Source organism: Oryzias latipes, chromosome 18 (assembly GCF_053564925.1).
Source record: "Oryzias latipes strain Hd-rR chromosome 18, Olatipes_Hd-rR_3.1".
In the NCBI taxonomy this organism is placed as follows: Eukaryota; Metazoa; Chordata; class Actinopteri; order Beloniformes; family Adrianichthyidae; genus Oryzias; species Oryzias latipes.
The window spans coordinates 35,926,640-35,947,114 of record NC_136254.1 but is presented as its reverse complement, the minus strand read 5'-3'; the positions used below and the strand labels follow the sequence as shown (position 1 = coordinate 35,947,114).

Below are 20,475 nucleotides of genomic sequence, written 5' to 3'. Positions count from 1 at the left end.
CATGTATTACAAAAAGATTACAGATGCTATGCATTGAAAATATTAAGAGACAGACAGTTTTCATAAATATGTATGGCCTTTTTGTTTAAACTATTAGAAATAGTATGTAAATAAGATTCTAATTCTTTAATTATTAAAGGGAAAAAAGTTGTGATGAAGAAAACTTTGATTTGTGAATATGAAATTTACCAAATATTATAAATATATTAATTGCCAATTTTATGTTTGATCTTGTATTTTTTTCGTGTAGGCCAAATATGATATGTTCAAATTTCATCTGAAATTGTGAATCTAATTTGTAATTTATAAAACGTGCACAATCTTTCCAAAGTTTTTTAGTAGTATTACAGTTCCAAAATAGGTGACTGATTGTTTCTGGGTAGGATCTGGTTCCCCTTATGAACACGGTTCACGTCGGCAGCATGCATGTATCTCCACCCCCACGTGCACGTGCACACTGCCACACTGCTCCCTGTCTGCCTCACCCCCCCCTCCTTACCTACAGTGTATTGATGGACAGATGTCTTCAGATTTTCACCTTTGATGTAACATTCGTCTTTCCAGCAGATCTGGTATAATTGTTACAGCTTAAATTAATAACTTAGTCAAATCAGTGCTTGTATCCCCCACCTTTTCACTTTCCTTCCTTTTACTCTCTTCCACTCTCCCCTCACATTCTTCCCCTCTCCCTCCACACACACACTAAATGTAACAAATAAATAAAAAATAATACGACAAAAAGGGGTTTATACAAATCTACACTCTAGTTTCTTGAAGCTATATAACATCTTTTTGTGATAGTCAAACCTGTCCAACACAAAAAGCCTTCAGCTCTGATCTGTTTGCTCAGCTGTTGGACAGAACAAGTTAAATAAAAAAAGAAAAAAGAAAAAAAAGGAAAGTCCCTGAATCTAACTCCTCATTGGTTCTTCTTCCTGTCAGTCTGCAGAACCAGAGAATCATTTCCTGAAAACCTTCAGCTGGACTCTTTAGTTCCAGAGTATTTCAAATGAATCTGAATGATCATTTTAAAGAATCAATGGTTTAATGATTCTAATCATGTTCATAATTTCATGATTTTCTGGTTTTTACTGTTTTCTTCTGCTTCTTTCTGTGTTTCCTGTTCCTCCTTTTATTTCTCTAAAGATCTTAATTTTTGCCAGAACACAAATGAAAAAAGGATTTTCTCCTCATTCTGTCTCTCCTGGATGAATGAAGGTTAAAGGAATAAAATGAACCTCTGAGGAACTGAAATGAATCACTGAGGAATTATTTATGCTGAACACCAGTAGATCCAGGGGCCTGTTTCAGAAAGGAGGTTAAGTGTAAACTCTGAGTGCATTAACCCTGAAATCAGGGAAACCCTGGGTTTTCCGTTTCAGAATGGGAGGTTTGTTAAACCAGAGTAATCAGAGTAAGTCAAACCCGTTTCTGAAAGAGAGGTAACTTTTACTCTGAGTCAGTGTCCATGGTTACTTACGCTGTGAACCTAACCTGGTCGGGAGCAGGTTTTATTCTCTAAACTCAAGGTTTCTGCCGGTCCCCTCCCCTTTTTAAAGACGAAGCGGTATTTTTCGCTTTAACCTTCATTGCCCACATTTCCGTCACACAGAGACGGTCAAAGTGACAAGAATGGCTTGTTCTTTTTTGGAGGACCCAATAGACGAGGAGGCTGCATTAATTCATAGAGAATTACATTTACGTCGTGCGAGGTTTTTGAGACCTAGACTGGATTTTTTGTCATTTCCCCATACGTTTTTGTTTGAGCGTTACCGTTTTTCGTTGCAGTCAATTACATATATACAATGAAAACAACATTATGTATTGCTATGTAGATGTTTCATATGTCAAATATTGTCAACAAAGCCTACATCCATGACATGCTCACATTTGACCTGATTGAATTATGTTTTTATACTTCATTTTTAGCTGCTGCCATGTTCTTTTAATTCCTGCAGGATTGCATCTACATGAAAATGAAATCAGGGACATTGGATTAGATTAATGTAACAATTACTTTTTGGAAACACAATTTGCTAGCACTGCTTACTTTCTTAATCCCATATAAACCTATACCACTTGATCAATACAAGGGTAGACAAAGGTTCACTTTTAAAAACACAATTGCATGTATTAATATTAAACTGACCAACGTTTGCAAGAGGGGAAGGTTAACAAGAAAGTCCTTTAAACATTACCGACGTTAAATGCATTTTCCCCCAGATTGGTTCTGTACACTATGCAGCATTTCATGCATTTACACCAGGAATAACACTTCAAAAGTACACCTAAATATCACCATATTTTATTTCACACCTTACGCTATTTAAAAAGTTATTACAGTCAATATTTTATATCAATGATTTAAATGCAAACTTAGGCATTAACTTGAGCAGCTATGTTTTCCACGCTAACTGTCTCTGTTTTGCAGATGCAGCGGTGTTGCTTTTCTTCTGGAATATGTGCTCATATTCACTGTAACTCTGTAGCAGCACGTCAAGTTCAGCTGGAGAAAAATACGCAGACCTCTTTTTTTCACGGTTGCCATGGTGACTCGTGATATCTGCACTCCATTGATAATGGCTTCTTATAGTCGCGGTGCGCACGCTTACCTCCGAATCAGTCCACTCAGAGTTGATTGACCTAACTCCGATCAGCTTCTCTGAAACAGAAAACTCAGAGTTGTTAATCTCTCGATTGACCAACTCAGAGTTCAAGTTTAACCTCAGAGTTGGTCGAACCTCCTTTCTGAAACAGGCCCCTGGTCTGTGTAAATCCCCGCTTCACTTCATTCAGTTTATTGATTTTACGTTGGTGAGGAAGATGCTGGGGGGCGGGGCTTGTTCAGGTTCTAGTGTCTCACCATCACATGCCTGACAGTCCTGTTTCTGCCTCCGGCCGCCTTCACCTCTGGTCCTCCACAGAGTCCTGTAGCCACCAGGATGTCCTGAGAACAGAAACAGGTGTCTGTAACTCCTGGATCGCTCCGTGATCCTAACTTTAGGAACTCATGGCGGCTAGAGATGTTGTTCACCCGGCAGAAAGAGCTCCAGACGATGACATCACCAACAAAAACAGCCAACAAAACATGGAAAGGGGGACTACTGGAAGAAGTAGATCAGTTATACTCAGTCAGATCGTTTTCATTCTATTCCTGATGACCTGATCAAGCGTCTTTAACCCTTGTGCTATCCTAGGCACTTTAACATTGGGAGTTGGGTCATCTAGACCCACTAGACAGAGCTCTGAACCTTTTTATTTATTTATTTTTTAATTAACAACAGGGGTTATGAATCTTCTGACAAACCAGAGGTATGTCTGAATAAACCCCTTTTGTAATTGAGGCCAAACTTTATTAATTTTAATCATATTTGAAAATCTTTGGTGTTGGACCGGACGGAAAAGGAAAGGAGGGAAGAAGAGAGAGAGATGTTAGAGAGAAGGGGGGGTAGGTGGGTGATGATAGAATGGGGGGGGGTAAAATCATGAAGCAGCATAAAGCAACAAGTTACTGGATATTTATAATCACGGCAAGGTTCAAATGTAACACAAATTTCCAAGGGCGGGGCCTGTTCACACACACTCAAATGTTATCAACACACCTGCTAGCTGCAAAAATGTCCACATGTCAACATGTACACAAAACAGATAGTGTTCACACGCATACCTATGCCTTTAAACCAACTAGTGTGAAATATTTCATTCATTCAATCATGCAAACTGTTAGTGCAAAGGTGAGCTAACACCTGTGCTCAGGTGAGTGTTTATGTTCTTCTAAAATGGATGGTGGAACGTGAAAAGAAGGAGGGAGAGTGCCCAGCCATCCCCACCCCAAGACCCCCACCGCAGCAGCAGCCGCAGCCAGAACCCCCCAACGCCACACGGCAGCAGATAGAGAACAACCGCCCCCTGAGGTGATCACATCCAACACCCAGTCCAGGGCCAGCAGGACCCCCACGGGGCCCCCAGAGCCAGAGAGCAGGGAGGCATGGGGGGTACAGAGAGTGTAAGCCCCAACCCAACCAGGAGAGCAGCCCCCCAGCCGCGCAGGGGGGGCCAACGCAGGGCCCCACCCGAGAGGGTGCCCACAGCCCCAGACAAGCACCTCATCACCACCCAGGATTTCTGGGCATCCCCCCACCCCAACCCCAGGTACTAACCAGAACCCCCCAAGGGAGACCCGCTCCGCGCTCCAGGCAGCCACCCACCCGGCCCACAGTTGGTCCAGGAAGGAGCAGGGCAGGGGCCAGCCGGCCCCGGCCAGGAGGAGAAAGACATCCAGGAGAAAAGGAGGCCCACCAGGGGTGTTGTAAACATGGCCCCACTAGGCTCCCCCACAGTTGGAAATTTGGCGAGGCCCAGCACTCAGGTGCAAGGACCAGAACCCTCACCACAGGGACATGGAAACCCCCGGCTCAGGTGTGATGTGATCCCCGGCTCTTGGTCTTGCTAGAAAGCTCAGGGATCCCCCTCCCTGCATGGAGAGAGGGCCGCCGGGCCCGGGAAACCAGCACCCAGGGGACACGGCCGCCGTTGCCAAGGGCCCAGTACCCCCTACCAGGGACTGGGTAGGGGACAGATGGTCCAAGGTCCCACCTTCCTTGTGAAATGTGTGTGTGTTTGTGAGGGTGTGTGTGTGCATGTGTTTATGTTGGAGTGTATATTTGGAGGAATAAAGGGTGCGTGTACTAAGGGGGTGCAGTTAAAATTGGCGGGTAGGGTGCTAAGAGGACATCTGCTGCTTGCTGGCAGTGATGTCCAAGCACCCCCCCTACCAAGGGCGGCGTGCATGTCTAAGGTGCAAATAAAACTGAGAGAGGGGGGGCTCATTCCATAAGGCAACCATGGGAGGGGGACCACTGCCAAGTAGCCCCCCCCCCAAGGTGCATCGCAGGCTGAACCCCCCCATCACCCTAATAAGAGATTATATGAGGAAGGGGGTAAGTTGTGGACAGCTGGTAGACTGTCCCCCGGTGGACAAACAGCTATCCCCCAGCATAGGGCCCAGGTTCCCTCATTCCAGGTGTCCCATCCCCCGAGGCGCTGACCCCCAAGGCCCCGCCACCACCTAACCCACACACAGAGAGAGGAGCCTGAAGCTGGGGCCAAAAAAAAAGGTTTGGCTGGTCCATTCTGTCACGTATGGGGTTGGTAAAGGACCCAAATGCAGAGATGGGAGGCAGGTGGTTCCAAAAACAAGGGGTTTATTTAAATAACTGGCACTGCTGAGGAGGGAAACCAAAAACCAACTGGCAGGGGAAACAGGCAGACAGTATTGACCAGCCCAGAGGAAGGCAGTGACAAGACATTTAAACTGACGAGACTGACAAGACACTCGTGAAGACGATCAGGGGAGAATGGGACAAGGGGAAGTGAAACTAAGACAGGCAGGACAAACCTTCAAAATAAAACAGGAAGCAAAAACTAAGCCATAAAGAACCCTATTCTCAACAAAAACCATGGCGTAGAATGTAATGCTTAGCCAGATGTTTTATTACTGATCTGCTGTCTTCCTTCTTGGTAGGCCACGCCTCTGGCCACCCAGTAAATGCATCCACCCACACCAACACATACCTGTAACCTCTGATGAGGTCACCATGTCTCTTTTCCATGTTGTCTAACATAACGCTTAGGTACATAAGTACTACTCTTCCTCCACCTTTTGCAACATCTTCTGTTCCAAAAACACCAAGAAAGAACAGACTATTACATATAATCTGGTGTGGCCAGCTCAGAGGCTGCAGCCAGGTCCTATTATAGTTCAATGAAAACAGTTTCAGTCTCTGAGTTCCAGTTCTTAGAGTGAGACACCACAGGTGATTTATGAGTCAGAGACAAGTCAGTACCTGACTGAGAAACAACTCCTTTGAAGAAATCTACCTGTCTGCTCACACCTGCAGTTTATGTTGGCTGACTTTAAACCCTGTGGTCGCTAGATGACTAAGACTGACGCCTGGGACTTCTAAACCTGCATCAACTGTTCATCCACAAACTGGATGAGAGTGATGTTGGCTGGAGGAGGACAGTCAGAAATACCTGAATGAAAATCCCTGGAGAGAATGAGAACCCCTGTGGTAAACATGTGTAACACATCTGCTGGCCTTCAAATATAAAGAAGAAGATGTCTCTACCCTCAGGGTGTAGAGGCAGACAGAAAAAGCATCAGTGAGGTCAATGCATGTAAACCAGGAGTGTGATTGGTCCAGATGGATCAGGACTACATAAGGACTAGGATCAGGAATTGTTGCAGCGCTCAAATCATCAGCCATTCTGTATTTACTGGTACCTTTTTTCTAGACAGATAAAATGGGCGTGTTCCAAAGGAACTGCATGTATTCCAGTATACCTGATTGCCAGAGGTCGAATATGATATAACTAATAAGAACTTTCATGTTTCACCGCCGTTTTCTTTCTCCTCTCTCCTCCTTTTCTCCTTCTCATAGTTACACCCACAGTATCCATTCATGCCCCTGCAGCAGAGTTCTGCTCAGGCACAGCCAAAGCCAACTCCTCTCTGTGCTCATCCTTCATCTTCCTTCAAGAAGTCACGTTCCAAAACAAACAACATTTCTGTTCCTATTATGGTTCATCAGAAATGTCAGGCTTATAAGGAGCATATTTGATCAAATGTCCAGGAATAGTCCCCCTCATCATATGTTCTGCACTTTCCATCCTCCTCTGCCTCTTTTCTCCTCTCCTTCCATCCTCCTCTGCCTCTTTTCTCCTCTCCTTCCATCCTCCTCTTCCCAACAATCCACTTTCTTCTTCTCTCTTACTTGCATCTTCCTGGTGTTTCTTATTTTCACCTTCTTTGTTCCATAATCACTGTCTTACAGGACTCTGCAAGAGTCCAGCAGGGAGGCACTGGGTCTCCTTTTTAGAGTCTTTGATATGACTCTGCATGGATTTTAACTCACGACCTTCCAGTCACAGGGCAGACACTCTACCACAAGGCCACTTCATTTCATATCAAAAGCCAGATGTGCAAATGGGAAAAAGGAAAAAGTCTGCATGAATTTTCCAACATTTTGCAACAGAGAGAGCCAGAGGCGTCTGCAGGAAAAATGCTTCGTTCTGCTCAGAGTTCCCTCCTCACATCAAGCAGGTTTTATTACCCGACATGTATGAATCAGAGTCATAGCATGTAATGACTCTGAGTTCATCCTTACAAGCACTGAGTTAAGAGACAACCTGTTCATGGTACCAATGACAGTTATGACCACAATGCTCAGACACAGACAGAAACACTGATCCAAGTTTCAGCACTGACTTCACAGAATGTTCATGATCCTAAAGGATCAAGTGAATGCATCATCAAAAAGTATGAAAGTAAAATAAAAGCATGATACTAAATTATGTAATCATGCTACAGAAGATAAACAGGTCTGCATTTAACAGTCATGTCCTCCAGATCTGGGGAACAGTGACGGTCAACAGTCTTTGAGTCAACACACCAGCTTCTGTTGACATGTATACAAACCCCCCTGCTTTATTCTAGCCAGAGTCCCCGCCCCTGTCATTGGGTGTACAGGGCGGCCTGCTAGCTCTATGGCTGTGTCTGGTATGGATGAGAGAAGCCAGGTCTCAGTGACAATCAAACAGTCCTTGAGGAGCCTGTTTGTCGTCTCTTACAGCTTCACTTCACGTATTTCATTTATTCATCCACAAATGTAAAGACTTATCAGAAGTGAATGAAAACAAGCTTCTCAGGTACAAAGTTCACACCCAGAAACAGGATTGTCAGGTAGTTGTGTTGGTGAGACACTAGAACCTGAACAGGCAGATAAATGTCCGAGAAGCCAGTGAGAGGGACACCAACGGCCTTCTCAGCTGTTTCTCCAATGTGCTGCAGAGTCTTCCATCAGGATGTGGTGCAGGCTCCGTACCACACGGTGATGCAGCTGGTCAGGATGCTCTCCATGGCCCCCCTGTAGAAGGTCTGCATGATGGGGGGAGGAGCTCTGGCCCTCTTCAGTTTGGGGAGGAAGTACAGGCGTTGTTGGGATTTTTTGGCCAGTGATGCAGTGTGCACCCCCAGGAACTTGGTGCAGCTCCCCCTTTCCACAGCAGCATTGATGATGAGTGGGAGTTCTCCTGAAGTCCACAACCATCTCCTTTGTCTTCTCCACATTCAGGTGGAGATTGTTGTCTTTGCACCACAGAGCAGCCTGCTCCCCTCACTCCTGGAGGGGGTCTCATCGCTGTTGTTGATGTTATGTAAAGGGAACAGTTTGTATAAGAATTTTCTTCATTCTGTTCTAATTGTTCAGGCCTAAAGAGGGGCTAATGTATTGTAGTGGCGGTCACGTCTGCTGGCAGCAGGGGATTGTGGGATGCGGTCCCCTGCTGAAAATAGGGCTAAGCATGGGTGTTTTACTTTTTGCCCAAATTTCTTTTCACCTGGTAGTTTTGTTGTTCCACCCTTTAGTTAATTCTTCCTGTTATATTTACTTTTTGTTGTTGCGCCATGAGTGAGGGAAGAGGAGAGGGGGATGGATCATGTGTGATGTCCCACATCAACGATGTGTCCAAAATAAATTGGCAGACAGTAGATTATGCAATCTGCTTCTCCCTCTCTGAGACTGGTCGGAGTCGTGAGGTATACGGGACACGAACAGCTCTCCAGCATAGCCAGTTGATTGATAACTCGCCTCTTGTTTTCCTGCTACGAGTAATGTACCAGCTGGGTCGTTACAGTGTGTTTGCTTGTAAATTGACATGACCAATAAAACATTTGTCTGACGGTGGATGCATCAGAATGGAGCAGAGCAAGGAATTTGTGGTCTGCTGACTGAAACATCTATTTACAAACTCAATCTTTTCAAACGGCATTTGATTAACTGCTACTGATTCATAATGAATTGAATGAAGAAATAATTAATTAAGTTAGATTAATTTAAATTAATCTATTTTCAATTAATTTCCATGTGTCCATCATCATCATCAGAAAATGTCCCAGAGAGGGTTGTGGAGGTGCCCAGGCACAGAGAGGACGAGGCAGGAGGTTCCAGATGCAGCAAAGTCTTTAATTGACTGAAAAACCAAAAACCACTGCTGAGCAGGCAAGACAACTAGAAACAGGGAAACAGCAGACTATGGAGCAGCACAGGAGGAGGGAAAGACAGGCCTTAAAATAGACAAACACAAACAAGACACAGGTGACAACCATGAGGGCATTAGGGGACCAAGAGTAAAACTTGATGCTACAGCAAAACAGGAAACCTGCCACAAGAACATCAAAAACACCATCAGAGTGGGTCTTTGAAGAAATAATGGCCTTTTGATTATTATTTTCTACAGTGATGTTTTCAGGGAGTAATGTTCTATTAGATATAGATCTACATTACAATCAGTTGTTCAAGTCCAAATGGTTTGTTTCTCTTTCTGTGGCTGACATGAACTCGCCACTCGGGTCTGAAAGTGGACTCCAAAAAGAAAAAAGTTGATCCAACTTAAATGAATCACTTCAATTGGAAACACGAAATTGAATTAAGTTTAAATGTAACGGTTTGAAGCCGTTTTCTTCCTGTAGATCCAGAGACCAACAACAGCAGCAGCAGCAAGAACTGCCAGAACAATCCCAATGATCCCTCCTGCAATCATTCCTTCTTTCCTCGTTCCTCCATCCTCCTCCTTTCCTTCTTTGTCTCCTACTCTTCCTCCTTGTTCTCCTGCAGGAGAGAGAGAGGATGATGAGTGCAGAACAGAATCCTCTCCTCTTCCTCATCAGAGCAGCTGCTTCCTGCAGAGTCTCATCAACAACATCTTCAGAAAACACGTCTGATCTGAGACCTTTACTCTGACATCAAGCAGGAACACAAACACTGATCACCTGGAGACGGATCACCTGAAGGAACCACGGACAGACGGACGGTGGAGATGGGAGGAGTCTGTAAATTAGATCTCTTGGTTCTTCTCTTTACAACTCTACACTTGTATGTTCCATTGTCTTTAATCGTCACGTTCTTCAGAACCACAGACAGATCTCCATCCTTCATCTGACTGTCCTTCAGAAACACTCGGTTCCTGAAAGATTCATGCTGAGCTGGTGGAAATGGTCGTCCATCTCTGAACAGAAAAACTGCCTCATCCCCAAGATCTTCTCTGCTCCATTCCAAAAGAATGAGACTGTCATTCTTTTCATCTTTACATGTCAGAATGACGTTCCCTCCAGGTTTAGCTGTGATGTTCAGACCTGCAGGAGAAGAACACAGAGATGAAGGAGGAAGACTGCAGCTCTTCTTCATCATTCCAGAACTTTCTGGATCCTCCTCCAGTTTCTCTGTAAAGGTTCTGTTGGTCCAGAATTCCTCCAGAACCTCTAACAGTCAGAACACAGAAAGAAGAAAAAGATTTTTCTGCTTCTTTGGTTCCTAAACTTCAGATGAAAAAGTTCCTAAAACTGTTGATGATCTTTGAGTTCTTCTGAGGAGAACCAGGTTCTACAGTTCTGGATCAGCTGCTGCAGAACTCTGAGGTTCTCTGTGATGGATCTGGACTGGGTCTGAGCTGGAGGACGTCTGAGAGCTTCATGTCTTTTCTGTAGGATCTTCAGAGATGAATTCTTCCCTGAAAGGCGGGAAAACCAGAATCTGTTCCAGCTAGAACCTTTCAGACTTCAGGAGAACTTCCTTCAGCTTGGAGAACAGCTCTGGATGAGCTGCAGCTCCTTCAGATCCAGAAGGAGGAGCGGTCAGACCTCCTCCCATCATTCTGCTGCTCTGAGGAAACATCTGGACCGGAATCACATCCTCCTTATGGACCAGCCATCAATCGTAGAGAATGTTTCCAAAATTTAACTGTTTTTACTGTTCTACACAATATGGGAAAAGAACCACTAGCTTAAGTCTACAATGACCTCTAGAGTTTGACCTTGGGGGGAGACCGCCATCTTTAATTTTCTAAAAAAGCAGCTTCAGTCCTAGATTTAGAAACAGATTTTGTATCAGGAACAAACTCTAGCGATTTTCCTTGATCATTTCAGATTTTCTTAGGAATCATTACAAAGTAATTTGGGGGAAAATGATCAGCATCTGGAATTTTGAGGTTCTCAAGACGGACTTTATCAACACCTGGAGACACTGAGGAGCACTGAGGAGCTTATCAATGACCTCAGTGACCTCAACTTGGGGATCATTAGGAAGCAATTGGGAAAAAAATGTTGCCATTAAAAGTTGAAGATTTTAAAGTCAAAGTTAAAGTCCCATCATCTGTCTGTCACACACCTGGGGGTTTGACATTTGTTCTCCACATTTGACTGGTGAGCTGCAGACACAGCTACGCATTTGGTGGTTCTACCCCCCAATCCAACCCTTAACCCTTGTGCTATCTTAGATGACCCCCCCCCCCTTCCATTGAGGTGTTCTCCCTACCATGACAAAGGTGGATAAAGGTGGAAAGATTTCATGTAATCCATGGACACCAGTGAAGATCACAAATCATTGAAGAAAAAAGGTTCAGAGCACTGTCTAGTGGGTCTAGATGACCCAACTACCAATGGTAAAGTGCCTAGGATAGACCAAGGGTTACAGCTGAGTGTCCAGCAGGGAGGCATTGGGTCCCATTTTTAAAGTCTTTGGTATGACTCGGCCTGGATTTGAACCCACGACCCTCCAGTCACAGGGTGGACACTCTTCCACAGGGCCACTGAGCTGGTGAACGCATGGTGAGCTCCCAAAATTGGTGTTGGAACTTACACATTTTTTAGCTGAATTATGTGACTACTCAACTCAACTCAACTCAACTTTATTTATATAGCACTTTCATACAACAGTAGTTGAGACAAAGTGCTGAACACAACAGTAAAAAACATTAAAACATGTTAAGGGGGGGGAAACACAGAGGGAGATAAAACTATAGAAAACAGTAAACAGTTAGAAAAACCGTGGTCTCATATTAGGTTAAAAGCCAGAGCATAAAAATGGGTTTTTAAATGGGTTTTAAAAATGGACAGTGAAGGGGCTTCTCTAATGGCCAGCGGCAAAGTATTCCACAGCTTTGGAGCGGCTACAGCAAAAGCTCTGTCCCCTCTGAGCTTCTGACTAAAACATAAAATGGTTGCTATGGAGATAACATTTTTTGCATCAATTTGTCACATGCAGCTTTTAGTAGCCTTTGTCAAAGGACGGCAGTGAGGGCAACAGTGGTGCATAGAGGCGGGTGAGGAAGGCGAGGGTGGGTAGTGGGCAGGTGGTTCCTGCGGGTCATTCAACGCCACCCCCGGCTTTAATTGGTTTCAGTTATTGTACCAAAGCTAGACCAAGTTGTTAAACCTATTTATGATTATTTAAAAGAAGAAATCAGGGCTGTCAACGTTAACACATCAACGCACACAATTAATAAATAAACATTTACTCAGTCATATTTATTTATTTTAAAGAAGCCATTACAGTGATATAGAACATTTAAGCTATGTGACCGGAGATTGTCTTTCAGGAAGGGGACTCAAAAAGAGCCACCTGGATGAAAGTGAACCTTTGTTTTTAAAGAGAAATACATTTCTATTGATTGTTGTGTTGTCATGACCAAATCCTTATGAAGTTATGGGTAGAAATAAAACAAAGGTTACACAGAGAGAAGCCCAGCTCTGCTGAAAGTGAAAGTATCTTCATGTTAGATTCTGTTGAAGTTTGTCTGGATGTAAATCAGCAGAACGTACCTTCAGAAGATCCACAGACGAGAAATAGAACCACATAGAACCATGGAGACAGAACAGCAGACATTGTTCTGAGGATGAAATCCCTGATTCTGTAGAACCTGAACTCACTTTAACGTCTGAATGTCGTTAACTGCACCTGAATGACAGCAAAATACCTGAATGGATGGTATATCTGTAGGCCACGCCCACTTCCATCAGATCACTCTTTATGTTTCTCTTTCACTTCTGTTCTAGATCAACTGTATGAAAATACTCCAGCTCATTCATCTGACATGAACATAGAAACACCAAGAACAGAGTTCTGATCCAGAGACTTCTGTCAGAATCCGAGGTTCTGATTAATAAAGACCAGCACCAACATTCAGGAAAGCACCATCAGTTCCTGTAAATTCAGACTTCCTCCTCACAGAAACCGGTTCTACTGCAGTTTCTGCTGTTCTGTTTTGTTTTTTTAAATTGAAAATACACTTGAGGTCTACAATTTGTGACAGTTGTATAAGGTGTTCAATAACTTACAATTATGACAAGTATAGAAAAAAGTAAACAACTTGTACAAACAACAAATATAAGATAAAATAATAATTATAACAATAATACAGAAAAATACAAACTTAAATAAAATATATTAAAATTAAAACTAAAATAAAAAGGGAGTTACATAGACATTGGAATGATTCTTAGCTTAGGGGTTATCAAGAAGCTGCAATTTACATTTGATACTTTAGAGTTCCATAACAGGTTTGTTTTCCATGAAGTTTACAGATGGAAAAAAGAGCAGAGTTCTTTATAAAATGTAAAAAAATATGGTTGGATTCTAAGGAATCCTTTTGATTCCTTAGAATCCAAATATGGTGACACAGCGTCAGCAGGTGACACAGCACTCATGGCGGTTTCTACGGTTTGTCAAAACTGCTGCTGTGACCAAATGAATGAAACTGTCACTAAGCTTAAGGACGAACTAGTAAAACTCGCTGATGCACTCACCGAGAAAGAGACTCTCCTCTCCAGCGCCTATCAACTCGCTGCTAAGCAGTCACAGGCGATCACCCGTTTGACGGTCGCCCAGGACACGCTTCCGTGGGACCCCGAATGTGTGGCCTTCCTCCTGCTCCACTCCGAGAGACCATCCATCCTGGGCTGAGGTTGTTGTTCGGGGTGCAAGAAGACCCCAGACGAGGCCGACACCACCATCAACGCCTCCCCAGCTCACCCTCTCCAATCGGTTCACCGTTCTGGGAAACGAAGACGTGGTCATGGCTGGAGCGGGCAGCGGACCAGGACCATCGTCTCCCGCCACATCGGCACGGTTGCCCAGAGGAGCGAAATGCTCTCCCACAGCTGCAAATGGCAACCACACTGGGGGCTCTGGTGCAGACAGCGCGGCCGCCGTTTCCTTCACCGGGGCCCAAGCGAGGAAGCGAACCCCGGAAGCAGCTCAGACCCAGCGCGCGGAGAAGCAGCTTCAGACAGGAGGGTAAAACTCCTCCGAGACACCGCGGTCAAGTGAGCCACCACATCTGTGGAAGTGCGGTCTCGCTAGCCGTCACTGACTTTTTGGATGCGTGTTTACATCCTAGTTTACGGTACAGACGCCTGTACAGACTGTTCTCAGAAATCAATGAGAGATATTGCAGCTCTATGTTGTCATTTGATGTGCAGATTTATTCATTTATATGACTTTATTTTAGATAACAATCTTAATGGCCTTAATGGAACTCTGGTCCACCAATCTCTCTGTCAGAGGCAACACCCCCCCCCCCTTTTAATTTCACAAATAAGGACAGAAAACAGAGGTGGTGGGACTGCTGTAATTTTATCTGCAGGTATTGGTTTTAAAGACATCATATTTAATGAATATCCTTCTTTTGGATATCAGGCCATTGTATTTAATAATCCTGTCATGTTGTGTTTGATAGTGCACAGACCTCCTAAATATAATTCATCTTTTATTTCTGATTTCTCTGATCTGCTTTCCTCAGTATACATGGATTTTAGAAAAATAATGGTTCTTGGGGATTTTAACCTACACATTGATGACCCTTCAGTAATGTACGTCCGTGATTTTGTGAATATTTTAACAGTTATGGACTTTGTTCAGCATGTGAACGTGCCCACCCACAACAGAGGTCACACTCTGGATCTTATCATTACTCACGCCCTTAAGGCCACAGTGACCTCTGTTGTGGATGTGGGCAGACCATTCATGTCTGTTTTTTAAGGTGCATGACTGCATGATTGAGAAACTCCCTGTGAGAACCATTGGATGGCGCCGTCTGGACCCTGAAGTAGCTGCAAACTTCATCTCACATTTGGAAAATCAGCAACCAACTTTTTCATATCCATCTATGGACTCATCAATTGAACATTTTAATAATAAACTCACAACAATTCTGGACAAAGTTGCCCTATTAAGGTTGCATACAGTTAAGGAGAAAGCTCCACCTCCCTGGAGAACAGAAGATATTAGGAAACTCAAAAGAATGACAAGGAGGGCAGAACGGCACTGGTGGAAAACAAAACACACCATACATCACCAAATCTTTAGAAACACCTTAATGCATTACAATAATTCCATTAAAAAGGCAAGGCAAGACTATTTCTCAAAGTTCATCGCAGAAAATCAGTCAAAGCCAAAAATCCTCTTTGCCACAATAGACAAAATAATAAACCCAACCTCTGGCCCACCATCCACCTTTGGCAGTAAAACCTGTGAGGAGTTTGCAGTCCACTTCACCACTAAGATTGATGACATTAGATCATCTATCATACAGGGAAGGAATCAACGACCCTGTGTTGACCTTTCTACTGTACGTCCTCCTATCAGTGAGAAAACACTCGACAGTTTTGTCTTGATTGATGCTGCAGCACTCAGAGAAGTGATGTCCCAAATGAAAACAAAAACGTGTTCTCTTGATCCTATCCCCACCTCACTTTTTAAGTCAGTTTTTACATCATGTGAGGAAGAGCTACTAAACATTTTGAACTGCTCTCTTCAGACTGGAGTCTTCCCTGCATCCCTAAAGACTGCTTTGGTGAGGCCCAGTCTGAAGAAGAGTGGTTTAGATGTGTCCAATTTAAATAACTACCGCCCGGTATCCAACCTGTCATTTTTAAGTAAAATTTTAGAAAAGCTTGTTTTTACTCAGCTGAATGATTTTATTAATGAAAATGACATTTTAGAAAAGTTTCAGTCTGGTTTTAGATCTCATCACTCAACAGAGATGGCACTTGTCAGGGTCTTAAATGATCTCAGGTCCAATGCGGACATGAAGAAAGTATGTTTTTTAGTCTTACTGGACCTGAGTTCAGCCTTTGACACAGTTGACCATTCAGTCCTTTTAAACAGACTTCACCACATGGTTGGAATTACTGGGACAGCTTTCAGTTGGTTTAAATCTTACCTCACAAGGCGGATGTTTCAATGCTGAGGCTGTGATCTCAGACCGCATGCAGTTTTCGGGCAACCCCCCCCAGGGGTTCCAGCGATGTCCAGGGCGTCAGTCGGCCGGCTCAGAAGCACCAAATGTGAAGAAACTGGATTCTCTAGAAAGGACTGTATTGTGTTAGTTCGTAACCCCGTCAGTTTCTTGCACACAGAAATAATGAATAATGACTCAGAGACAGTTACTTATCTTTTTTTAGGTTTACTCCGCACAAAGACCACAGATTTGTACGCAGGGTTACAGACAGATGAACACGGAGCATTCAAAGTCCGAACCAACGAGCTCAGAGATGGGTTTGGTATAAAAACCCTGCATTTGCATATTCCGTCAGATCGTCCGATGGACCTCGTGTGAAAAACACGCCCACAGGTTACTGCTGAAGAGAAGCTCCAAGGCTAAAGTGAAGATAAGTCTGAGGCCTGCTCAGCAGAAAACATGCACAGAAAAGAGGGAGGATGAGAATAAACTGTGAAAACAATAGCTTGGCTGTGCTGTCTTCAAATGTAATATAATTTTGAGATGACAATACATGCTCAGTGAATTAAGTTTAAACCATTAGTGTAATAAAAGTTAAAGACAGTTTCTAACTATTCTTCACAGTTTTCTAAAATAAACCCAAAAATAATGTCCTTAATAGAAAAGTCTGCTAAATGTGGGATCTTAAATTATTCCAAAATTATCTGCTTGGCCTCTTTGATAACGTTGCATCTAAAGATCAGGTCCCATTTCTGAAGCAGCTGGTTGGATACCTCGTCATTAAACAAGAGAATGAAGTCTTGATTCACCTATGAGAAAGAAAATATACCACCAACACATTCAGCACAAAACATCAAATAGTTCTCAACATACCACTGCATACTTACCAATCCTTTGGTATCCAGGAATCTTGGGAAGATCGACAGGATGTCAAGCGTTTTGTCTGAGTCATTGACGAGTTTTTGCCGATGCTGAAACGTCTCTCTCATCTTTCAAAAAATTAGCGTAGTGTCTGTGGCATAATTGACATAATTATAAGACATTGCCTCCTGACAAGCATCTCCATCCAGCTGCTGCTCTTCAACTACAACAGATCTCTGAAATTTAGGGCCCCCTGAAGAAAAAAAACACACTTTATAGAAATTACAAATTAGGCCCTAGTTGCTGATCAGATAGGTAAATGAAAAAAAAAGAATATAATTAACGTCAGTCCAAGAAAATGTTCAACCAATCTAGTTAGAGGAAAGTGGCTTTCTTATGTCAGACATACCAACTACGTTTGTGAAAGAGCTGACGGTATGCAAACCTAAAACCCTCTTTGTTCTCTTCTACTACACTAGCTGACATAAGATGACCAGTTTGCAGATGTATTACCTCCTCCTCGAGAAAGGCCAGTGAGGCTATTTGAAGTGGTAGATTCTCGTCGAATCTTTCTCTGGATTCTCTTAAGATCCCAAGAAATGTATCCTGTACCTGCTCAGTACCTGCAGTATCATAGAAGTGTTCCTGAAATGGAAATACATTAACACTTCGGGCATTGTCTGTCATTTTTAAGAATATCAGAAATCAAAATGCCCACCCAGAACCCAGCAACACAAAACATAAATACTATCTCAGCGAATATTACAATAATAATTATACATACGTAGCCTTTCTCAGAGTAAGGCTTTTTAAGGGATGGAAAAAGTGCAATAATCCCAAGAGCATATTCTTCTCTAACAGCTTTGGTGGGGAGATGTCTGGGAAGAGATTCAATTGGGATTACTATAGTAATAGCTAAACAGTTTGGATTCTTTTTTAAGTGAACTAAAACTGGACACATTTACCTGTGTTTATCAATCATGTGGGCCACTATTATATTGACCAGCTTTCTTCTGGTAGAATCTTTAAGAGTTTGTGATGTGTGAAATTCTTCCACGACCTCTTCACCACCTGAACTGGTTTCAAGTACAGCTTCGATCAACTTGGAGAAGACAAAAATTGTAATTAAATGGCAAATAACAAATGTTGACAGTTAAATATAATTGAGCTTTGTTACAACCTCAACCATATTATACAGTACAGAGTATTGAAACTTTTAAAACTCATGCAGCAGATTCCAGAATGATGTGTGTGAAACATGTAATATGCATAGTCAATTATGTAATCACCAACTCTGGTATATGTTAGGGTGAGCCTTCCATAAAAGAGCAAGAAATAATCTGAGGGGGAAAAAGCGAGTGGCCATGCTGACACTGCTAACATGACTGTCAAGACTTACCTCCTTCACTTAGGGTTTACCAGCTGAGACCCTCTGAAGCTGAAGAGAGACCCCAATTGACCTACAAGAGTTAGGTTATAAAATGTAGTTACCGTTACAATGTGGTGTAGAGATTGATTAAAGCAAGGTTGCTTTATGAAATTCAATTATAGTTAATTAACCCCCCCCCCCACACACACACACAAAAAAAGTGACAGCCCATATCTTTCCTAAAAGGACACAAAGATTGACTTATTCATAAACGCTAGCGTTAAATCATTCTCCCTAGCTTTAAATCAAACAATTAACATAAAAAATATTAAAAAAGAATGTGTATACATTTTGCTTGTAAAATGCATTTTGCAACACATCTAAAGAGTAAAATATAAAGACATTCCCATATTTAATGTAATCATCTAGATGACTTGATATCCAGCTATTACAAGCAGGAAAGGGTCTATCTCCAGCCTTAAACTTTTGCCGAGTGACACTGACAACGGTGAAAAATTCCTTCAGCAGCACAGGACAGTCACAGATGCAGCAATTTTGAGTATGTTTTTTTAAGACATAACACAACTGGTTAAAAGCCACAAACATTAGGTTTTTGACACGATTCAGGCATACATAAAAACTGGCTAAATAGTAAATAAATAAATAAATAAATGCAGGAAAAAAAGTTTTTAGCTAAAATGTAAAATAGCTCATCTAAAAACCCCGAAGCTGCATTTACACAGAAAGCGATTCGTGTCTCTGTGACCAAGCTTGCTGTCCCCTGCATTCAATTAGTTTGAAAGGAGAAAATGAAAGTAATAATAAAATTACAGGGGCCTTGACTCTCTACAGTGTTCAATGGGCTTGATTTGGCTACAATAACTCCAACACTGAACAAAATCTGAATCGCAATGAGTTAAAATAACACTTCAAGAGTGTCAGCTCGTTGTACTTTCTTGCACAGGGTTTCTGAGGCAGAAGCCCAGGGGCATTGACTCTCAATAGCAGGGGTGTCAAACTCATTTTCACTGAGGGCCACATCAGCAAAGAGGCTGTCCTCAAAGGGCCAGATATAACTTATACATGTAACTAAATGTAATGAAAAATAAACTTAACTTCTCCTTAATGTGAAATAACTCATTTATTTATGTATTTATTTATTATAACTTTTTAAAGTGACAATTACAGTTGCAAAGAAAACATTTGTTTGCTTGTTACTGTAGCATAAATCCTTTTAAATGTGATTCTGTCAGGTTAAGTTATATGGACAGTGTTTAAGTCCTAATGTATAGCTGCTCAATCTTATATTTCAAGTCCGATTCCCCCTAGATATGAATAAATAAACACCAATCTTTAGTTTTTATTTTAAGAAATTAAAAACTTTTATGCTCTTGCGGGCCACATGAAATGACATGGAGGGCCACATTTGGCCCCCGGGCCTTGAGTTTGACACATGTGCTCTATAGTGTTAAATTAGCTTAATTTGGGTAACACTGATAAATGACACCAACGCTGAACACCATTTGAATCGCAGTGTGTTAAAATAACACTTCAAGAGTAGAAATCAACTCTAGTTTGTTTAACCCCGAAATTTCAACTCTCCAGTTTTTGCTGTGTATAAACTGCCTGAAATACTCCCAAGGTCATTCGTTTGAATTCCTTCAGGAATAGCATGCATGACTATTGGAAAGTCTTTGGGGGTACCAGGAATGTTATAAGCGGTTAAAATAGGACATTAACTAGGTTTAGAAAATAAAATTTTGGGGGTAAAATTCCATAAGGAATTACAGGTTTACTAATGAATTTCTTAATCCAATTGATCTTAAAGGTGTAATTTAATATTATTTATTTTTTTAATTATTTTTTTCAGCATCAAATGGTTCAGTTAGTCAAAATGCTTCTAGTTTAAATAAGGAAAGACAGATTTTCTATTTCAGGAACTTTAAGCTTCTTTTCTGTTTTAGACTAGAACGTGGATTGATATTGATGTTTTCTTTTGTTATTGTTTGAAGATACAATTTTAGGTATACTTACAGAATTCTTATAGATACTAATCTTATTTATAGTCACCACGGCAAGTGGGGGGGGGGGGGGGAAACATTTTCTTTTTGCTAGGGGGGCCTTTGGAAAAAATAATTGAGAAGCACTGCCCTGTTGTTAAAGTAAAA

At 42.3% G+C, this 20,475-nt stretch overlaps 1 long non-coding RNA gene across 1 annotated transcript; it reads right to left on the bottom strand.

The window, feature by feature from the left end:
* Window positions 1–9,008: 9,008 nt before the first annotated feature.
* On the bottom strand, window positions 9,009–12,886 carry LOC144987438 (uncharacterized). Its single transcript, XR_013651326.1, has 3 exons — window positions 12,659–12,886; window positions 9,833–10,195; window positions 9,009–9,671 (listed from the first exon to the last, which is right to left on the bottom strand). It is a non-coding gene; the product is annotated as an uncharacterized LOC144987438 (long non-coding RNA).
* Between the last annotated feature and the right edge of the window lie 7,589 nt (window positions 12,887–20,475).